Raw genomic sequence first — 23,064 nt, forward strand, 5'->3', positions numbered from 1 at the left:
TGATTTACAGACGATTTTCAGTCTGATCTTTGCAATGGCTGCACAGGTTAATGAACATTTCCTTTGGCTAGTAAACGTCTTATTTATAAAAAAAAATCCTTTGGCTTATAAATGTCCTATTCATCACAATTCCTTTTGCTTGTAAATGACTTATTTATAATAATTGTTCACGCTTGTAGACATAATATTTACTCCAGTGTCTTTGGCTTGTAAATGTCATATTTACAACAATTGTTTAAAAGTGTTTACAAGCAAGTAAAGGTATATTTCTTCTTGCGCTTTATATTTTAGAAATGCTTCCAAGAAATGGTACACTTCTTCTGTTCCTGATTTGGGGTACTTTCGTGACTTTTGAACGGAGATGAATTCACTATTACTCAACTTTAGGAACCCCGGTATTTATCTGATTATAACATCACGAAGTGATTTCTTCATACAGTAAACTAGTCGGCCAAGCAGACCTGTAAACAGCCTCATGAAAATGATTCCCTGTTACCCCCATCCCATGGTGATATGCCCTGTGACATATTAGATTAGTTTATTGGTTTGTAACCATTATCATCAACCCACCCACGATCATTTCTATAACTTGTCAATGATAATCGGCTTCCATCTATCCCTATTCCATCCACCCCTATTCCATCTATCCCTATTACTACCACCCCTTTTCCATCTATCCCTATTCCATCGATCCCTATTCCATCCACCCCTATTCCATCTATCCCTTTTCCTTCTATCCCTTTTCCATCCACCCCTATTCCATCCATCCCTATTCCTTCTATCCCTATTCCATCTTTCCCTATTCCATCCACCTCTTTTCCATCTATCCCTAATCCATCTATCCCTTTTCCATCTATCCCTATTCCATCTATCCCTATTCCATCTATCCCTATTCCATCTATCCCTATTCCATCCACCTCTTTTCCATCTATCCCTAATCCATCTATCCCTATTCCATCTATCTCTATTCCATCTATCCCTTTTACATCCACCCCTTTTCAATCTATCCCTATTCCATCCATCCCTATTCCATCTATCCCTTTTCCATCTATCCCTAATCCATCTATCCCTTTTCCATCTATCCCTTTTCCATCTATCCCTATTCCATCTATCCCTATTCCTTCCACCCCTTTTCAATCTATCCCTATTCCATCCATCCCTATTCCTTCTATCCCTTTTCCATCTATCCCTATTCCATCTATCCCTATTCCATCTATCCCTATTCCATCTATCCCTATTCCATCCACCCCTTTTCCATCTATCCCTATTCCATCTATCCCTATTCCATCTATCCCTATTCCATCTATCTCTATTCCATCTATCCCTATTCCATCTATCCCTATTCCATCTATCCCTATCCCATCCATCCCTATTCCTTCTATCCCTTTTCCATCTATCCCTATTCCATCCACCCCTTTTCCATCATCCCTATTCCATCTATCCCTATTCCATCTATCCCTATTCCATCTATCTCTATTCCATCTATCCCTATTCCAGCCATCCCTATTCCATCAATCCCTATTCCTTCTATCCCTATTCCATCTATACCTTTTCCATCTATCCCTATTCCATCTATTCCTTTTCCATCAATCCAAATTCCCTCTATCCCTATTCCATCTATCCCTTTTCCATCTATCCCTATTCCATCTATCCCTATTCCATCTATACCTTTTCCATCTATCCCTATTCCATCTATCCCTTTTCCATCAATCCCTATTCCTTCTATCCCTATTCCATCTATCCCTATTCCATCCATCCCTATTCCATCTATCCCTATTCCATCTATCCCTATTCCATCTATACCTTTTCCATCTATCCCTATTCCATCTATACCTTTTCCATCTATCCCTATTCCATCTATCCCTTTTCCATCTATCCCTATTCCTTCTATCCCTATTCCTTCTATCCCTATTCCATCAATCCCTATTCCTTCTATCCCTATTCCATCTATCCCTTTTCCATCTATCCGTATTCCTTCCACCCCTTTTCCATCTATCCCTATTCCATCTATCCATATTCCATCTATCCCTATTCCATCTATCCCTATTCCATCTATCCCTATTCCTTCCACCCCTTTTCCATCTATCCCTATTCCATCTATCCCTATTCCATCAATGCAAATTCCCTCTATCCCTATTCCATCTATCCCTTTTCCATCTATCCCTATTCCATCTATCCCTATTCCATCTATCTCTATTCCTTCTATCCCTATTCCATCTATCCCTTTTCCATCTATCCGTATTCCTTCCACCCTTTTCCATCTATCCCTATTCCATCTATCCCTATTCCATCTATCCCTATTCCATCTATCCCTTTTCTATCAATCCCTATTCCTTCTATCCCTATTCCATCTATCCCTTTTCCATCTATCCGTATTCCTTCCACCCTTTTCCATCTATCCCTATTCCATCTATCCCTATTCCATCTATCCCTATTCCATCTATCCCTATTCCATCTATCCCTATTACATCTATCCCTATTCCTTCTATCCCTATTCCATCTATCCCTTTTCCATCTATCCGTATTCCTTCCACCCTTTTCCATCTATCCCTATTCCATCTATACCTTTTCCATCTATCCCTATTCCATCTATCCCTTTTCCATCAATCCCTATTCCTTCTATCCCTATTCCATCTATCCCTTTTCCATCTATCCGTATTCCTTCCACCCTTTTCCATCTATCCCTATTCCATCTATCCCTATTCCATCTATCCCTATTCCATCTATCCCTATTCCATCTATCCCTATTACATCTATCCCTATTCCTTCCACCCCTTTTCCATCTATCCCTATTCCTTCTATCCCTATTCCTTCCACCCCTTTTCCATCTATCCCTATTCCTTCTATCCCTATTCCATCTATCCCTTTTCCATCTATCCGTATTCCTTCCACCCTTTTCCATCTATCCCTATTCCATCTATCCCTATTCCTTCTATCCCTATTCCATCTATCCCTATTCCATCTATCCCTATTCCTTCTATCCCTATTCCATCTATCCCTTTTCCATCTATCCGTATTCCTTCCACCCTTTTCCATCTATCCCTATTCCATCTATCCCTATTCCTTCTATCCCTATTCCATCTATCCCTATTCCATCTATCCCTATTCCATCTATCCCTATTACATCTATCCCTATTCCTTCCACCCCTTTTCCATCAATCCCTATTCCTTCTATCCCTATTCCATCTATCCCTTTTCCATCTATCCGTATTCCTTCCACCCTTTTCCATCTATCCCTATTCCATCTATCCCTATTCCATCTATCCCTTTTCCATCTATCCCTATTCCATCCACCCCTATTCCACCCATCCCTATTCCTTCTATCCCTTTTCCTTCTATCCCTATTCCATCTATCCCTTTTCCATCTATCCCTATGAGTATGTTTTAACGCAGCAATATTCCAGGAATAACACGGCGTGGGACTTCACACATTCTACCCATGTGGGGGAATCGAACACTTTACCTTGCTGTGCGACTGCTTTATGAAGTATGTGTTCCTTTGCTGTGCGACTGTTTTGTGAAGTATGAGTTCCTTGCTGTGCGACTGTTTTGTGAAGTATGTGTTCCTTGCTGTGCAGCTGCTTTGTGAAGTATGAGATCCTTGCTGTGCGACTGTTTTGTGAAGTATGAGATCCTTGCTGTGTAACTGCTTTGTGAAGTATGTGTTCCTTGCTGTGCGACTGCTTTGTGAAGTATGTGTTCCTTGCTGTGCAACTGCTTTGTGAAGTATGTGTTCCTTGCTGTGCAGCTGCTTTGTGAAGTATGTGTTCCTTGCTGTGCAACTGCTTTGTGAAGTATGTGTTCCTTGCTGTGCAGCTGCTTTGTGAAGTATGTGTTCCTTGCTGTGCAACTGCTTTGTGAAGTATGTGTTCGTTGATGTGCAACTACTTTGTGAAGTATGAGTTCCTTGCTGTGCGACTGCTTTATAAAGTATGTGTTCCTTTCTGTGCGACTGCTTTGTGAAGTATGTGTTCCTTGCTGTGCGACTGCTTTATAAAGTATGTGTTCCTTGCTGTGCGACTGCTTTGTGAAGTATGTGTTCCTTGCTGTGCGACTGCTTTATAAAGTATGTGTTCCTTGCTGTGCAACTGCTTTGTGGAGTATGTGTTCCTTGCTGTTTGACTGCTTTGTGAAGTATGTGTTCCTTGCTGTGCAACTGCTTTGTGAAGTATGTGTTCGTTGATGTGCAACTACTTTGTGAAGTATGAGTTCCTTGCTGTGCGACTGCTTTATAAAGTATGTGTTCCTTGCTGTGCAACTGCTTTGTGAAGTATGTGTTCCTTGATGTGCGACTGCTTTGTGAAGCATGTGTTCCTTGCTGTGCAACTGCTTTGTGAAGTATGTGTTCCTTGCTGTGCAGCTACTTTGTGGAGTATGTGTTCCTTGCTGTGCGACAGCTTTGTGAAGTATGTGTTGCTTGCTGTGCGACGTGAGAAACTACCTTGCACATGAATTGACAGGAAAGCGTATTCCTTCCGACAACAACCCCTGTAGTTTGTTTTGTCAACAATATTGTCGTAGTTAGAACTCAGGCTTAACATGAAGACACTGTCATTTGTAATTAATATAATCATATATTCCTTTATAGAGCCCGGGGCAACATGGAATGTCGGAGGTAAAGTTGTATTTAAAGCGGAACCAGGTTCATGTTTATTGGCGGACCTCGCAATGTGTATTCAAGTCATTCGAAGCCTGTTTGTCTGTAAACTCGCAATGTTAGATGTATAGCAGTTAATGGTTGGTCTAGTTTGAGTCAATGTTTAAAATCATTCGGGTTAGAATTGGTCTTCATTAAGTAATTCTTGTCGTTGACTTGGTTGATGCATGTCATCGTATCCCAACTGCGTAGTTCGATGCTCATGATGTCAATCACTGGGTTGTCTGTTCCAGGTTCAATTATTACATACCGCCAACATCTAGACCTGGACTGGACATGGGATCTGGACTGTGGAGTCAAGCTTGTGAGTGAGTGAGTGAGTGAGTGAGTGAGTGAGTGAGTGAGTGAGTGAGTGAGTGAGTGAGTGAATGAATGAGTATGGTTTTACGCCGCTTTTAGCAGTATTCCAGCAATATCACGGCGGGGTACACCAGAAATGGGCTTCATACATTGTACCCATGTGGGGTAACGAACCCGAGTCTTCGGTGTGACAAGCGAACGCTTTAACCACTAGGCTACCCGTCCGCCCCTCAAAGCTTGTGGGAATGAACCAAAGGAGATACTGTGAATCCCCTTCTTTGAACGTACTGCAGTACCACCAGTCTGGCGCACACGATACCCCAGCGGACATGGAGATACTGTGAATCCCCTTCTTTGAACGTACTGCAATACCACCAGTCTGGCGCACACGATACCCCAGCGGACATGGAGATTCTGTGAATCCCCTTCTTTGAACGAACAGCAGTACCACCAGTCTGGCGCACACGATACCCCAGCGGACATGGAGTTACTGTGAATCCCCTTCTTTGAACGTACTGCAATACCACCAGTCTGGCGCACACGATACCCCAGCGGACATGGAGATACTGTGAATCCCCTTCTTTGAACGTACTGCAGTACCACCAGTCTGGCGCACACGATACCCCAGCGGACATGGAGATACTGTGAATCCCCTTCTTTGAACGTACTGCAATACCCCCAGTCTGGCGCACACGATACCCCAGCGGACATGTAGTTACTGTGAATCCCCTTCTTTGAACGTACTGCAATACCACCAGTCTGGCGCACACGATACCCAAGCGGACATGTGTCTCACGCAACACTGAAACACTGATTCGAGTCGTGAGGAAATGTTCACTTCACAAGCTGGGAAACAGCCATAATCTTAATCGTGTTATATGTTTATTGACGTTATTATCGCAAGTCCTTCAAAAGGACTCCAACTTATCAGTGACTGTTCGCTATGGGTAAGCCACGGGGTTGTGACATCCTAAACCAGCACACGGTGTCATGTCAACCTCCTGCCCGTCTTGCCAAGGGGGCATCACGGAAGTGAATGTCTGAAACCGGTAGCTGAGTGTGGGGGTGAAGATATCCAAGTTTAACAGCAACAGCAAGGGCCTAATGCTTCACCTTGGCGCAGACACTCTCGATGTGAAAGTCTGTCACACTGGACATGTCCCTTTGTTCTACCATGACAACCGATACCTCGCATGACTTCATGTAAGTAGCAAGAAAAACATCTCTGAAATTCCCATCTCAAGTAGGATTTTGTACATTATAAAAAGGTCTTGAATGTTGATTTGACATCAATTCTACTAGTCAGCGACTCATTGCGAACTGTGTGATGGATATTGTCACAGTTATAGTCTTCGGAACCGCAATCCTAGGTGGACACAATACCCAAATATTGAATATGATATTATGTGTTATACATTTTATCTATTCAATCTCTACTATCCTTATTACTATAATTATGTTATCTGAACAAAATATCATATTTTATGCATTTGCATATAATGCTTAATTATTTAATTAAGTGTGAACTCACGTATATTCGACTTTTGTTAATTCGTTTGTAACATTTCGTACGTGTATATTTATAATATGAAGGCAGTGTTTACAACGTTGGTTTGTCGTGATGAAAATCGTGTTTCCATTTCCCAAATGGACCCAATGAGTGAAACCAAGTCTCTGCGTACATTGTTACTATATTGTTACAAACGTTTAGAGGACAGTTTATGTTTTTGTTCACCCCTCCAAGACACAGATGGACAGAAAACTTTTGTCAGTCAATGAGAGGCGCGGAATCTATGTCTTTTGTAAAACATTGCAAATTTCACTTAGTATTTCTTTTCGAAGCAAGTCACATCCCCGAATATAGAACCCTTTCTCAAATTTATTTTATTGCAACGTCAATCTAATATGAATTATGTTTCTCATTCAGGTGTGTCCTGCGACTGTCGGGCCAGAGATGACACATCCAGAAGTTCTACGTGTGCTGTTTGTAACAGAGGCTACAATTTGGCCTGTACAGCAGAACATTTATCTAAACAGGTATATCACACGATCTCCTATATATAACCACTTCTGTGCTCTAGGGGATAGACCCCCTGGCCGGAGAGCGAAGTATACTGTGTCTGGGTAGGGTATCCATGTTAAACTGCAGCATGGTATCTCAGTGGGCCTGTACTGTACAGGGATTGAATGAGAACTGGTCGGCTCGGAGTCAGTATACTGTGTCTGGGTGGGGTATCCATGTTAAACTGCAGCATGGTATCTCAGTGGGCCTGTACTGTACAGGGATTGAATGAGAACTGGTCGCCTCGGAGTCAGTATACTGTGTCTGGGTGGGGTATCCATGTTAAACTGCAGCATGGTATCTCAGTGGGCCTGTACTGTACAGGGATTGAATGAGAACTGGTCGGCTCGGAGTCAGTATACTGTGTCTGGGTGGGGTATCCATGTTAAACTGCAGCATGGTATCTCAGTGGGCCTGTACTGTACAGGGATTGAATGAGAACTGGTCGCCTCGGAGTCAGTATACTGTGTCTGGGTGGGGTATCCATGTTAAACTGCAGCATGGTATCTCAGTGGGCCTGTACTGTACAGGGATTGAATGAGAACTGGTCGGCTCGGAGTCAGTATACTGTGTTTGGGTGGGGTATCCATGTTAAACTGCAGCATGGTATCTCAGTGGGCCTGTACTGTACAGGGATTGAATGAGAACTGGTCGGCTCGGAGTCAGTATACTGTGTCTGGGTGGGGTATCCATGTTAAACTGCAGCATGGTATCTCAGTGGGCCTGTACTGTACAGGGATTGAATGAGAACTGGTCGCCTCGGAGTCAGTATACTGTGTCTGGGTGGGGTATCCATGTTAAACTGCAGCATGGTATCTCAGTAGGCATGTACTGTACAGGGATTGAATGAGAACTGGTCGGCTCGGAGTCAGTATACTGTGTCTGGGTGGGGCATCCATGTTAAACTGCAGCATGGTATCTCAGTGGGCCTGTACTGTACAGGGATTGAATGAGAACTGGTCGGCTCGGAGTCAGTATACTGTGTCTGGGTGGGGTATCCATGTTAAACTGCAGCATGGTATCTCAGTAGGCCTGTACTGTACAGGGATTGAATGAGAACTGGTCGGCTCGGAGTCAGTATACTGTGTCTGGGTGGGGTATCCATGTTAAACTGCAGCATGGTATCTCAGTAGGCCTGTACTGTACGGGGATTGAATGAGAACTGGTCGGCTCGGAGTCAGTATACTGTGTCTGGGTAGGGTATCCATGTTAAACTGCAGCATGGTATCTCAGTAGGCCTGTACTGTACGGGGATTGAATGAGAACTGGTCGGCTCGGAGTCAGTATACTGTGTCTGGGTAGGGTATCCATGTTAAACTGCAGCATGGTATCTCAGTGGGCCTGTACTGTACGGGGATTGAATGAGAACTGGTCGGCTCGGAGTCAGTATACTGTGTCTGGGTGGGGTATCCATGTTAAACTGCAGCATGGTATCTCAGTAGGCATGTACTGTACAGGGATTGAATGAGAACTGGTCGGCTCGGAGTCAGTATACTGTGTCTGGGTGGGGCATCCATGTTAAACTGCAGCATGGTATCTCAGTGGGCCTGTACTGTACAGGGATTGAATGAGAACTGGTCGGCTCGGAGTCAGTATACTGTGTCTGGGTGGGGTATCCATGTTAAACTGCAGCATGGTATCTCAGTAGGCCTGTACTGTACAGGGATTGAATGAGAACTGGTCGGCTCGGAGTCAGTATACTGTGTCTGGGTGGGGTATCCATGTTAAACTGCAGCATGGTATCTCAGTGGGCATGTACTGTACAGGGATTGAATGAGAACTGGTCGGCTCGGAGTCAGTATACTGTGTCTGGGTGGGGTATCCATGTTAAACTGCAGCATGGTATCTCAGTGGGCCTGTACTGTACAGGGATTGAATGAGAACTGGTCGGCTCGGAGTCAGTATACTGTGTCTGGGTGGGGTATCCATGTTAAACTGCAGCATGGTATCTCAGTAGGCCTGTACTGTACAGGGATTGAATGAGAACTGGTCGGCTCGGAGTCAGTATACTGTGTCTGGGTGGGGTATCCATGTTAAACTGCAGCATGGTATCTCAGTGGGCATGTACTGTACAGGGATTGAATGAGAACTGGTCGGCTCGGAGTCAGTATACTGTGTCTGGGTGGGGTATCCATGTTAAACTGCAGCATGGTATCTCAGTAGGTCTGTACTGTACAGGGATTGAATGAGAACTGGTCGGCTCGGAGTCAGTATACTGTGTCTGGGTGGGGTATCCATGTTAAACTGCAGCATGGTATCTCAGTAGGCATGTACTGTACAGGGATTGAATGAGAACTGGTCGGCTCGGAGTCAGTATACTGTGTCTGGGTGGGGTATCCATGTTAAACTGCAGCATGGTATCTCAGTAGGCATGTACTGTACAGGGATTGAATGAGAACTGGTCGGCTCGGAGTCAGTATACTGTGTCTGGGTGGGGTATCCATGTTAAACTGCAGCATGGTATCTCAGTAGGCATGTACTGTACAGGGATTGAATGAGAACTGGTCGGCTCGGAGTCAGTATACTGTGTCTGGGTGGGGTATCCATGTTAAACTGCAGCATGGTATCTCAGTAGGCATGTACTGTACAGGGATTGAATGAGAACTGGTCGGCTCGGAGTCAGTATACTGTGTCTGGGTGGGGTATCCATGTTAAACTGCAGCATGGTATCTCAGTAGGCATGTACTGTACAGGGATTGAATGAGAACTGGTCGGCTCGGAGTCAGTATACTGTGTCTGGGTGGGGTTTCCATGTTAAACTGCAGCATGGTATCTCAGTAGGCATGTACTGTACAGGGATTGAATGAGAACTGGTCGGCTCGGAGTCAGTATACTGTGTCTGGGTGGGGTATCCATGTTAAACTGCAGCATGGTATCTCAGTGGGCCTGTACTGTACGGGGATTGAATGAGAACTGGTCGGCTCGGAGTCAGTATACTGTGTCTGGGTGGGGTATCCATGTTAAACTGCAGCATGGTATCTCAGTAGGCATGTACTGTACAGGGATTGAATGAGAACTGGTCGGCTCGGAGTCAGTATACTGTGTCTGGGTGGGGTATCCATGTTAAACTGCAGCATGGTATCTCAGTGGGCCTGTACTGTACAGGGATTGAATGAGAACTGGTCGGCTCGGAGTCAGTATACTGTGTCTGGGTGGGGTATCCATGTTAAACTGCAGCATGGTATCTCAGTGGGCCTGTACTGTACAGGGATTGAATGAGAACTGGTCGGCTCGGAGTCAGTATACTGTGTCTGGGTGGGGTATCCATGTTAAACTGCAGCATGGTATCTCAGTAGGCATGTACTGTACAGGGATTGAATGAGAACTGGTCGGCTCGGAGTCAGTATACTGTGTCTGGGTGGGGTATCCATGTTAAACTGCAGCACGGTATCTCAGTAGGCATGTACTGTACAGGGATTGAATGAGAACTGGTCGCCTCGGAGTCAGTATACTGTGTCTGGGTGGGGTATCCATGTTAAACTGCAGCATGGTATCTCAGTGGGCCTGTACTGTACAGGGATTGAATGAGAACTGGTCGGCTCGGAGTCAGTATACTGTGTCTGGGTGGGGTATCCATGTTAAACTGCAGCATGGTATCTCAGTAGGCCTGTACTGTACAGGGATTGAATGAGAACTGGTCGGCTCGGAGTCAGTATACTGTGTCTGGGTGGGGTATCCATGTTAAACTGCAGCATGGTATCTCAGTGGGCCTGTACTGTACAGGGATTGAATGAGAACTGGTCGGCTCGGAGTTAGTATACTGTTTCTGGGTGGGGTATCCATGTTAAACTGCAGCATGGTATCTCAGTAGGCATGTACTGTACAGGGATTGAATGAGAACTGGTCGCCTCGGATTCAGTATACTGTTTCTGGGTGGGGTATCCATGTTAAACTGCAGCATGGTATCTCAGTGGGCCTGTACTGTACGGGGATTGAATGAGAACTGGTCGGCTCGGAGTCAGTATACTGTTTCTGGGTGGGGTATCCATGTTAAACTGCAGCATGGTATCTCAGTAGGCATGTACTGTACAGGGATTGAATGAGAACTGGTCGGCTCGGAGTCAGTATACTGTTTCTGGGTGGGGTATCCATGTTAAACTGCAGCATGGTATCTCAGTGGGCCTGTACTGTACGGGGATTGAATGAGAACTGGTCGGCTCGGAGTCAGTATACTGTGTCTGGGTGGGGTATCCATGTTAAACTGCAGCATGGTATCTCAGTGGGCCTGTACTGTACAGGGATTGAATGAGAACTGGTCGGCTCGGAGTCAGTATACTGTGCCTGGGTGGGGTGTCCATGTTAAACTGCAGCATGGTATCTCAGTAGGCCTGTACTATACGGGGATTGAATGAGAACTGGTCGGCTCGGAGTCAGTATACTGTGTCTGGGTGGGGTATCCATGTTAAACTGCAGCATGGTATCTCAGTGGGCCTGTACTGTACGGGGATTGAATGAGAACTGGTCGGCTCGGAGTCAGTATACTGTGTCTGGGTGGGGTATCCATGTTAAACTGCAGCATGGTATCTCAGTAGGCCTGTACTGTACAGGGATTGAATGAGAACTGGTCGGCTCGGAGTCAGTATACTGTGTCTGGGTGGGGTATCCATGTTAATGAAGCATTAGTGGGCGAGCACTCTCGAACCAACATAAGTCGTGGCGTATACATCACATGTACACACACGTATATTTGAAATGGCTTATTGTTTTATTATTATTGTTAGTAGTAGTAGTAGTAGTAGTAGTAGTAGTAGTAGTAGTAGTAGTAGTAGTAGTAGCAGAGACGGAAGTTGTGATTGTGGTAGTAGTAGTAGTAGTAGTGGTGGTAGTAGTAGTGGTGGTGGTAGTGATTGTTGAAGTGGTAATAGTAGTAGTAGTAAAAGTCTGAGATGTGTCTCACTCACTCACTCACTCTCTCACTCACTTGTTCACTCACACGTTCACTCACTCGTTCACTCACTCGTTCACTCACTCACTCACTCACTCATTCATTCACTCGTTTAATCAGTCACTCACCCACTCACTCTCTCACTCACTTGTTCACTCACTCGTCCACTCACTCACTCACTCACGCATTCACTCGTTCACTCACTTACTCACTCTCTCACTCACTCACTCGTTCACTCACTCGTTCACTCACTCGTTCACTCACTCACTCATTTACTCGTTCACTCAGTCACTCGTTCACTCACTCACTCGTTCACTCACTCACTCGTTCACTCACTCACTCACTCATTCATTCGCTCGTTCACTGACTCACTCACTAACTCACTCGTTCACTCACTCGTTCACCCACTCACTCACTCACTCACTCATTCATTCACTCGTTTAATCAGTCACTCACTCACTCACTTGTTCACTCACTCACTTGCTCACTCACACACTCACTCACTCACTCACTCACTCACTCACTCACTCACTCACTCACTCTCTCACTCACTCACTCACTCACTCACTCTCTCACTGACTCACTCACTCACTCACTCACTCTTTCACTCACTCACTCCCTCACTCACTCACTCACCTGTATGTTGTGTTTCAAGCTACCTGACAAGTGGCCTGGACCAACAAATGGGAACATACTCTGTCCAGCCACTCACTCACTCACTCACTCACTCACCCACTCACTCACTCACCTGTATGTTGTGTTTCAAGCTACCTGACAAGTGGCCTGGACCAACAAATGGGAACATACTCTGTCCAGCCAAGAGGAATCTCCTGAAAGGGGTAAGTTTCGACAACCAACCCACCGACAACTTATCAAAAATAGCTCCTGCTAGATGACATAATTTACATATTCAACTGATCGTGAGGCCAAGTTTATCTCACTGGTTTACAATCGAGAAAATGCTTTCCACGAAAGCTTCAAAGATCGCCATCGACACTTGCTCAAACGTTGATGACCTGGCCCTTGCATGTGTTTGTGACGGGCGCCACCAGTGAGACAGGATACGCTCATCTGTTAAGCGAACACTTGGAAACATACCTATGTCATGAACACATGCTGATGATATATTCGGAATGGTACAACTGAATCCGATTAAATAGAAATTCTATTTGTCTATGGAAATAATTCGCTGTACAGAGTTGCGTCCCCTAGACGCCAGAAACCTATGATTGTGGGTTCGAATCCCGGTTCGCCCCGATTATGTTTCTAAGTTTTTCAGCACCATACACGTGTTTGTGGGTTTCACCGAAGTGGTAAACGTCTGAGGCCTGCATCACTTTGGGCTTTCCTCCCACAGAAAGCTGACACGCCGTGATATAACTGGAATACTTTTAAAAGCGGCGTTAAACCCAACTCACTCACTTTTCGTGTCTTTTGATATCGAACACCTCGTTCGTCGTTAAAAAACTCGAAGTTTTAATTTTTGTCGATGCGTGTGATATGTGTGGTATCAGATAAATGTAATATTTAGTATTATATTATTTATATTGTTTCTTTGCAATGCATTATTTGTTCAAAATGTCAGGATACAGTACATAAAGATTTCCCCGTGTCTATAATCAGTCTAACTCTGCTCTTCTCTGCCTTTGCCGGGTTCAGATTCAGAAGCAAGAGAGCCATCTGGCCGCTATCCACGTCTTGTCTCAATACACCGGGCACCTGCTGCAGATATACAAGAAAACACAAACAGAAGCGGCCATGTTGTATACCTGTACATCTAATGAACGCATCGGTGCCACTCTCACAAAAGTTCATGACGAGGATTTGAACTGGCCGGATAACAAAAGCTACAACATCACTCTTTCCTCAGAGGCTACAGAGACAATGAACGCTCGATTTATATTGAAACAAATTAAACGATTCGGAGAATGTTTACAGGAACCTCCTAAGGCCAGCAACTACCACAGATGTGTGAAGGAGTTGTTGAGGGGGTGCGGGAAAAGTCAAAAGAGAAGAAAAGGGGGACGGAAGAGGGGGAAGGGGAGAAAGGGGGAAAAGGGGAGAAAAGCTCAAAAGGATGGAAAGAAAAAAAGAAAGGATAGAAGAAGAAAGGATAGAGGTAGGACGAAAACAACGCAGGTGAAAAACAAGAATTAACCTGAGGTGGTTTACTTGTCGCATACAGTGTAGTTTCATGGTAGTATTCATTCAACATGTCTGTCAATAACACAACACGTGCTGTATTGAGAAAGACACCCCACCTCGGCCCGGACTCGGTTTTATATCTTCACGACTGACAGGGTTTCACTGGAAACCATGCTTTGTCCTTTACCAACTGGCATATCTGGACTTCTGCAGCAAGACCCCTTGTCATTCTTATTCTACACATTTCACACATTCCACACATTCCACACATTCCACATATTCCAAATATTCTACATATTCTACACATTCCACATATTCCACATATCCCACACATTCCACATATTCCACATATCCCACACATTCCACATATTCCACATATCCCAGACATTCCACACATTCCACACATTCCACATATTCGACACATTCCAGACATTCCACATATTCCAAATATTCCACACATTTCACACATTTCACACATTCCACACATTCCAAACATTCCACACATTCCACACATTCCGCATATTCGAGATATCCCACATATTCCACACATTCCACACTTACCATACATTTCATACATTCCACACATTCCACACATTCTACATATCCCACGAATTCCACATATCCCACATATTCCACACATTCCACACATTCCACACATTCCACATATCCAACATATTCCACACATTCCACACATTCCACACATTCCGCACATTCCACACATTCAACACATTCCACACATTCTACATATCCCACATATTCAGCGAATTCCACATATCCCATACATTCCAAACATTCAATATATTCCACATATCCCACACATTCCACATATTCCACATATCCCAAATATTCCACACATTTCACACATTCCACACATTCAAAACATTCAATATTCCACATATCCCACACATTCAACACATTCCACACACCCCACATAAATTCACACATTCCACACATTCCACACATCCCACATATTCCACACATTCCACACATTCCACATATTCCACACATTTCACACATCCCACACATTCCACACATTTCACACATCCCACACAATCCACACATTCCACATTGTCTACACATTCCACACATTCCACATATCCCACACATTCAACACATTCAACACATTCCACATATTCCACACATTCCAAATATTCTACACATTCCACATATCCCACATATTCCACAGATTCCACATTGTCCACGTATTCCACAGACAGCTTTCAGAACCCAACCCTTTGTTGAAGGAAACAGTCAAGGATATTAAACGTCACAAATGCTACAAACGTTACAATGGAATTGCCGCTCTTCAGTGACGCTAAAAAAGCAAGATAATTTAACTCTTCAAACAACAATACTGGTTCTTTATTTATTATTAAGTTATTTGCCATCGATGATTGGAAGAGAAATGCCTGATTTCTGTGCATTATGCAGTTTCATCAAACAGAATTTTCATTATTTATATTATGTTCATTATTGTGAGGGCATTATCACATAGAACTCCCACTTGTTTATCGTTCGTTATCACGTTGCTTTTCTGTACATAATTAAGATTGCATGAATCAGATATTGAAGAGAAAATACATCGGACATTATTGATATACATATGAATTTATTTTTCATTTTCAATTTACAATGTACAAATGATAGCCCAAAATGACGATTTTTACTGGACTCGTAGTCTAGTGGAAAGACGTTTGCCCGAACGACGTAAGACCAGTGGTTCGATTCCGTGGGCGCGTCATACCAAAAGACGTTGGAAGATGGTATTTGTTGATACCTTGCCTGGTAGTCAGCACAAACTGGACAACCAAGGACTGGTTGGCGTCGGAGTCAGTGTAATGCGCCAGAGTGGGAAATAACGGCTTCATATAAGCACACACACTCCTATACATTCAGGAGTGCAAGCACCCACATGTCCATGCACGTCGCTATTTAATGGCAATAATCTTGAACTCGACGCTAAACCACATTTAACTTCATCTCGCGGAGCTGTGCAAATTTATCAATATGTGATGGATAATGGAAATGTTGCAAGAACATTTTTGCCACAGGTGCAGGTGATTTCAGTGAGTGAGTGAGTATGGTTTTACGCCGCTTTTAGCAATATTCCAGCAATATAACGGCGGGGGACACCAGGAATGGGCTTCACACATTGCACCCATGTCGGGAATCGAACCCGGGTCTTCTGCGTGATGAGCGAACGCTTTAACCACTAGGCTACCCGACCGCCCCGCAGGTGATTTCAACCCCCACAAACTACAACTACTAACAGGGCAAGTGAATGACGTAATTGGGTAACGACTAGTGGTTGGTAGAATGAGCATAATGTGAATGAGAAAGGTAAACGTTGAACAATCATACCACAGGTGATAGTTCAGCGGATCCTGGTACAACTATGGGCGTCAATCCTGCACATGGATTTGCGATGCCTTAGATACCTGGACAACCCATACCTGCACGGATAAACCAGGTGTATTTGATGCTATAAATATGCGGTTGTTCTTGACTGACAAATGTTACTGATTGTAGTTATATACTGGTTAACGAAAATGTTAGAGTGTTGACGTTAGAACCTGACCTGATTGTGGTTATATACTGTTTAACAAATATGTTAGAGTGTTGACATTAGAACCTGACCTGATTGTACTTATATACTGGTTAACGAATATGCTAGAGTGTTGACGTTAGAACCTGACCTGATTGTAGTTATATACTGGTTAACGAATATGTTAGAGTGTTGACGTTAGAACCTGACCTGATTGTAGTTATATACTGGTTAACAAATATGTTAGAGTGTTGACATTAGAACCTGACCTGATTGTGGTTATATACTGGTTAACAAATATGTTAGAGTGTTGACGTTAGAACCTGACCTGATTGTACTTATATACTGGTTAACAAATATGTTAGAGTGTTGACGTTAGAACCTGACCTGATTGTGGTTATATATACTGGTTAACAAATATGTTAGAGTGTTGACGTTAGAACCTGACCTGATTGTACTTAAATACTGGTTAACGAATATGTTAGAGTGTTGACATTAGAACCTGACCTGGTTGTAGTTATATACTGGTTAACGAATATGTTAGAGTGTTGACGTTAGAACCTGGCCATGGTGTAAGATACAGGTACAGCGATAGCCACGGGCACAGGTCTTGTGCAAGGTATGGGCTTAAACTGATCCTACAACCGTGCCCTTAGATACCATGGTGTAAGATACAGGTACAGAGATAGCCACGAACACAGATCTTCCGCAAGGTATGGGCTGAAACTGATCCTACAAGTGGAAGGGTGGCCCAGTAGTGTCAGAGTTCGCTCGTCGTGACGCTGTTCGTTTCCAAACAAGGGTTCTCATTGACCCGTCAACTCATACCGACCCTTGCGTCCCACATTGTGCCTCATACAGGTGTGTATATTTGTAACATATTCAACTTGCTTCCCACATTATGCCTCATAAAGGTGTGTATATTTGTAACATATTCAACTTGCTTCCCACATTATGCCTCATAAAGGTGTGTATATTTGTAACATATTCAACTTGCTTCCCACATTATGCCTCATAAAGGTGTGTATATTTGTAATATATTCAACTTCATTTTTCCACACACTACTACAAATATTAAGCAGTTTTAATTACTGATACTGTTAGGTGACATATAATTCAACACATATGTATGTTCAAAATTATGTACAAAATAATTGGACCCGTAAAGATCCGGGGTAGAATAGGTCTTCAGCAACCCATGCTTTCTGTAAAAGGCGACTATGCTTGTCGTAAGAGGCGACTAACGGGATCGGGTGGTCAGGCTCGCATGTCATCGATACCAATTACGCGGATTGATGCTCATGATGTCAATCACTGGCTTGTCCGGTCCAGACTCGATTATTTACAGACCGCCGTCATGTAGTTGGAATATTGCTGAGTGCGGCGTTAAACAACAAACCAACCAACCAATCAACAAAATAATTTACCATTAACAGTTATATTACATTTGTTCACTCATTTCATGTGGCCTATAATTTGTCCTCTGTTGTCTTGTCTTGACAATACAGGTGAGTATATGTGATTGTATGGGTATTATCCTTCTATGATAATGCGAAAGTAATGAAAGCTTGTACAAGGTGTGTTATGAATTTTCTACCTTGAAGTTCTCGCTCGTGAATATTCAGGTTAGCATAGATCTTCAGCAACCGATGCTTGTCGAAAGAGGCGACTGACGGGATCGTTTTTTAGACTCGCTGACTTGGTTGATGCATGTCCTAATTGTGAAGATCGATGCTCAATATCAATCACTGGATTATCTGACCCAGATACGATTATTTACAGATCGACGTTATATTCCTGGAATATTGAAGAGTGCGGTATTAAACAACAAACAAAAAACAATCCCCAAAAAACTTTGAACTTCTTATTTTGTGATGTGCAAACTCCATGTTATTGGTGCATGTGTACTCTCTGCCTTGTTCACAGTTCTCGAGCCCTCTATTTGTAAACAACCTCGTTCAACATAAAACATTATCTGCACTTTACCACTTGATTTGTTTAGGGCGTTCAACTCAATTTCCTATTCCAGATAAAGGCATAGGACCGAGACAGTAACCCTGCCGTGCACACATATCCGCAATGATCTGTTGTTGCCATTGTGTCCATTATACTATTTGGTTTATTTCGTGAGCTCTTTTATAGATAACGTTGAATTTGCTGCAGTACAAAATGTTTTTATCCTATAATGTATACTACATGAAACCCACTATTATGTTCAGTAAAATATATTTAAAAAATATAGAATTTTATTTCTGTATGTTTTATTGCGTCCCATAAGTCATAAGCCTTGATTACGTAAGGGCCGGTTCGAAAGTCCATTAAAGATCAAAGTTTAATTCCCTATTTATTGGGGCTAGCCAAGCGTGCCACAGCCATCTTACATGTGATCAGTTGTCACAGAGGCATACATTAATGTGCACCCGCTAACCGTAACACATGATCCATATCTGTGCGAAGTCTACCTGACATGTCCTAGGCCGCTGGCAATGTTTGTTAATTGTGGGCTTTCGTATAACGCCTCAGTCGTCTCCAAGGTTAATAGTTCAATTGTTCTCACTTGAATTAGAGGGCACGGGTAACGCCTGTGCCTTTGCGTTTGTTCTGATTCTGTTTCTAAGTTTCTCAACACCAGTTAAAGGGGTCTAAATCTGGACCAGACAATCCAGTGAGTCTAAATCCCCAGGGTGCGTTCCCTCGTTCCACGATCACCAGTATCAGATTCTGACAAATTTGTTTGTTTCTTGTTTAACGCCGCACTAAGCAATATTCCAGCTACATGACGTCAGACAATCCAGTGATTGACAACATCAGTATCAGTCCACGCAATTGGGATACGATGACATGCATCAACCAAATCAGCGAGCCTGACCACCCGATCCTGTTAATCGCCTCTTCCGAGAAGCTTAGTCGCCTTTAACGGCAAGCATGGGTTGCCGAAGACATATTCTACCCCGGATCTTCACGGGGAAACACGCATGGGTTACTAAGGACCTATTTTGCCCCGGATGTTCACGGGGGAGACATGCATGGGTTGCTGAAGATCTATTCTACCCCGGATTGTCACGGGGGAGACAAGAATGAGTTGCTGAAGATCTATTCTACCCCGGATCTTCACGGGGAGACAAGCATCGGTTGCTGAAGATCTATTCTACCCCGGGCCCGTTTATATCCCCGGCCGCGCCATACCAAAAGACGTATAAAAATTGTACTTGTTGTTGCCCTTCCTGATGCTTGGCATTGAGGGGCTAAAAAAGGACTGTTCGGTGCTGAGTCAGTATACTGTATCTGAGAGGGGTATCCATGTTAAACGGTGGCATGGTATCTTAGTGAGCCTGTACTATACGGAGATAGAACAAGGACTGGTCGGCTCGGAGCACGAATATCGGAGCCTGACGTTCAAGATTCTCATGTATTGATTTGTATTGTATTGCCATTTATTTATTTATTTATTTCAACTTTCAGGCTGTAGTTTTAATCTGGTTACGTAGTATTCTCTTACGTTCATGCAGTATTTTAATTCAGATAACGCTCACATAACGGGATATTCGCTCACTGGCTCCTCCTTGATTTGTAATGAATGTCCTGTTTCTTGTGGGTTGTCCTTGACCTCACGTCATCAATGTGCCTGTGCATGTGCATAACAGTGTCATGCCAACCACGCTGGTGTCAGCCTCCTGCATGATACACCATGGCAACCATGCAGACGTCAGCGTCCTGCAAGAAAATACCATGACAACAGCATTGACGTCAGCGTCCTGCATAAATTAGCATGACAACACTCACGTCAGCGTCCTTCGTGAAAATACCATGCCATTGACGCTGACGTCAGCGTTCTGCATGAAAATACCATGGCAACAACACTGGCATCAGCGTTCAGCATGAAAATACCATGGCAACAACACTGGCGTCAGTGTGCAGCATGAAAATACCATGGCAACAACACTGACATCAGCGTCCTTCATGAAAAAAACATGCCAATGACGCTGACGTCAGCGTTCTGCATGAAAATACCATGGCAACAACACTGGCATCAGCGTGCAGCATGAAAATACCATGGCAACAACACTGGCGTCAGCGTCCTTCATGAACATACCATGGCAACAACACTGGTATCAGCGTCCTGCATAAATTAGCATGGCAACAACACTAATGTTAGCCTCCTTCATAAAAATACCATGCCAATGACGCTGACGTCAGCGTCCTGCATGAAAATACCATGGCAACAACACAGGCATCAGCGTGCAGAATGAAAATACCATGGCAGCAACATTGACGTCAGCGTCCTGCATGAAAATACCATGGCAACAACACTGGTATCAGCGTCCTGCATGCAAATACCATGGCAACAACACTGGCATCAGCGTGCAGCATGAAAATACCATGGCAACAACACTGGCATCAGCGTCCTGCATGAAAATACCATGGCAATAACACTGGCGTCAGCGTCCTGCATGCAAATACCATGGCAACAACACTGGCATCAGCGTGCAGCATGAAAATACCATGGCAACAACACTGGCGTCAGCGTGCAGCATGAAAATACCATGGCAACAACACTGGCGTCAGCGTCCTGCATGCAAATACCATGGCAACAACACTGGCATCAGCGTGCAGCATGAAAATACCATGGCAACAACACTGGCGTCAGCGTCCTGCATGAAAATACCATGGTAACAACACTGGCATCAGCGTGCAGCATGAAAATACCATGGCAACAACACTGGTCTGGTCCAGGCTCGATTATTTTCACGCCGCCGTCATACAGCTGGAATATTGCTGACGTGCCGTGTTTGACAACACAAACACATTTTTCGTTTTCGACCACATATCAAACTTATGACTAAATAAATATCCTGGGATCTTTCCATTCCTCGGAAACGTGTTCCCCGTGGCTCACTGGACAACACTGCAAAGATTACTGGACCTGAGTGGTGTTCCCAATAATTAGGAATGACTGGCGCGGTTCAAACATATGCAGGGGTCAATGTTGCGCTGTTTACCAGCAACAGTTGTGTCGTTCACGTCAATGTCAAACATATGCAGGGGTCAAAGTTGCGCTGTTTACCAGCAACAGTTGTGTCGTTCACGTGAATGTCAAACATATGCAGGGGTCAAAGTTGCGCTGTTTACCAGCAACAGTTGTGTCGTTCACGTCAATGTCAAACATATGCAGGGGTCAAAGTTGCGCTGTTTACCAGCAACAGTTGTGTTGTTCACGTGAATGTCAAACATATACAGGGGTCAAAGTTGCGCTGTTTACCAGCAACAGTTGTGTCGTTCACGTGAATGTCAAACATATGCAGGGGTCAAAGTTGCGCTGTTTACCAGCAACAGTTTTGACGTTCACGTCAATGTCAAACATATACAGGGGTCAAAGTTGCGCCGTTTACCAGCAACAGTTGTGTCGTTCACGTCAATGTCAAACATATGCAGGGGTCAAAGTTGCGCTGTTTACCAGCAACAGTTGTGTCATTCACGTGAATGTCAAACATATGCAGGGGTCAAAGTTGAGCTGTTACCAGCACCAGTTGTGTCGTTCACGTCAATGTCAAACATATGCAGGGGTCAAAGTTGCGCTGTTGCCAGCAACAGTTGTGTTGTTCACGTGAATGTCAAACATATGCAGGGGTCAAAGTTGAGCTGTTACCAGCACCAGTTGTGTCGTTCACGTCAATGTCAAACATATGCAGGGGTCAAAGTTGCGCTGTTGCCAGCAACAGTTGTGTTGTTCACGTGAATGTCAAACATATGCAGGGGTCAAAGTTGCGCTGTTTACCAGCAACAGTTGTGTCGTTCACGTCAATGTCAAACAAATGCAAACTACCTTTGAAATACAGTAAACTACATACTGGTCCCCTTGAGTTCGTTATAACCGGAGTTCGATATAAGCGTTTAAACTAAAGTATACCGCAAATGGCCGGGGCTTAAGCAACATTTCGTTATATCCGTCACTTCGTTATAAGCGTGTTAGTTTACTGTACTGGGATCACCCAAGAACACCAAAGGAACAACATTCACAGATGCGTCACTGCATCTACAACTATCTGTGTTTACTGGAACACCAAGCAACAACATTCACAGATGCGTCTCTGCATCTACAACTATCTGTGTTTACTGGAACACCAAGCAACAACATTAACAGATGCGTCACTGCATCTACAACTATCTGTGTTTACTGGAACACCAAGCAACAACATTAACAGATGCGTCTCTGCATCTACAACTATCTGTGTTTACTGGAACACCAAGCAACAACATTAACAGATGCGTCTCTGCATCTACAACTATCTGTGTTTACTGGAAGGGACATTTGAGGGTACTGGCGGCTGAATCGTCCAGGGTGCCGGAATTTACTGTGCGGACCTGCGTACCTTATGACTGTCAGTATCCTAAAATCGTACATTATCATTACTGTTCTCGTGGGTTCGATCTGATACTTTTCATTATTTCTCAGCACAATGTCTTGCTGC

At 43.9% G+C, this 23,064-nt stretch overlaps 1 pseudogene; it reads left to right on the forward strand.

Moving 5' to 3' along the window:
- The first annotated feature begins 6,150 nt into the window (after window positions 1-6,150).
- LOC139477135 (uncharacterized) lies at window positions 6,151-13,792 on the forward strand (annotated as a pseudogene).
- The last annotated feature ends 9,272 nt before the right edge of the window (window positions 13,793-23,064 follow it).

This window comes from Haliotis cracherodii, unplaced genomic scaffold, assembly GCF_022045235.1.
Source record: "Haliotis cracherodii isolate W230 unplaced genomic scaffold, xgHalCrac1.p SCAF_31, whole genome shotgun sequence".
NCBI lineage: Eukaryota > Metazoa > Mollusca > Gastropoda > Lepetellida > Haliotidae > Haliotis > Haliotis cracherodii.